Here is an 837-nt window from a genome sequence, read left to right on the forward strand (position 1 = left end):
TTCTCAGACCACAAGGTGGCTATTTATGTCAAGACCAGGATGTCTCTCTTGGAAGTCAACTGTAGCCTTTCAAAATTATCAAGGAAAGAGGTTTTCTGTCCTCAATCCAGCTTGGGAGATATTTTATTAGTGACATGTGATCTCCCGCTACCCAACAATGAAGTGTCCTGTGTGCTAACAATATAGCTTAAAAATAAAAGTAAAACAAAATTCTGTACTTTTATAAAACGTGGTAAAAAATAGTATTTCAAACTGTACAGTCACCAGAAGTACACCGTTATCAAATATGCACAGTCACTTGGAGTCCAGCACCTTCAGCTTTCTGTGTCTGGTCTGTTTTGGCATCTCCATTTTCTGCAGGATTATTCTCATACTTGCCAGCATGAGCTTCCCCCTTCTTCCCCTTTGGTACTTTCTCTCCCTTCTTTGCAGGGGCTTTTTTAGGCTTGGGCTCTGGCTTTGGAGGAGCAGGTTGAGCAGACAACCTTGCAGATCTCTGTGGTTCTCATTTACCTTAGCTTCGTCTCCTTTAGCATCCCCTTCAGCCTTTCCTTTAGGCACAGCGGCGGCAGGGGACATCATTTTTGACCACAGGCATACAGCAGATTTGCTCCGTCCAGATGTCGTCCTCGCTGCTTCTTCACACTGCTCGCCATTTCCTACATCTTAATGTTCATAAGACAGTGGCAATGTGTTCTCTTTAGTTTTGTATCTTTATGGAATCTCTTTTGATCTTTCGCTGTTGTTTGTGATTTTAATTTCCATGACCTTTAAAGCACTTAAGTGCTATTAAATGTTTCAAAATAGGATAGCATCAATTCCGAGTCATGGGCGAAG

At 42.1% G+C, this 837-nt stretch overlaps 1 pseudogene; it reads right to left on the reverse strand.

The window, feature by feature from the left end:
* Positions 1–280: 280 nt before the first annotated feature.
* On the reverse strand, positions 281–582 carry LOC117715676 (non-histone chromosomal protein HMG-17 pseudogene; annotated as a pseudogene).
* Between the last annotated feature and the right edge of the window lie 255 nt (positions 583–837).

Source organism: Arvicanthis niloticus, chromosome 9 (genome assembly GCF_011762505.2).
Source record: "Arvicanthis niloticus isolate mArvNil1 chromosome 9, mArvNil1.pat.X, whole genome shotgun sequence".
Lineage (NCBI taxonomy): Eukaryota > Metazoa > Chordata > Mammalia > Rodentia > Muridae > Arvicanthis > Arvicanthis niloticus.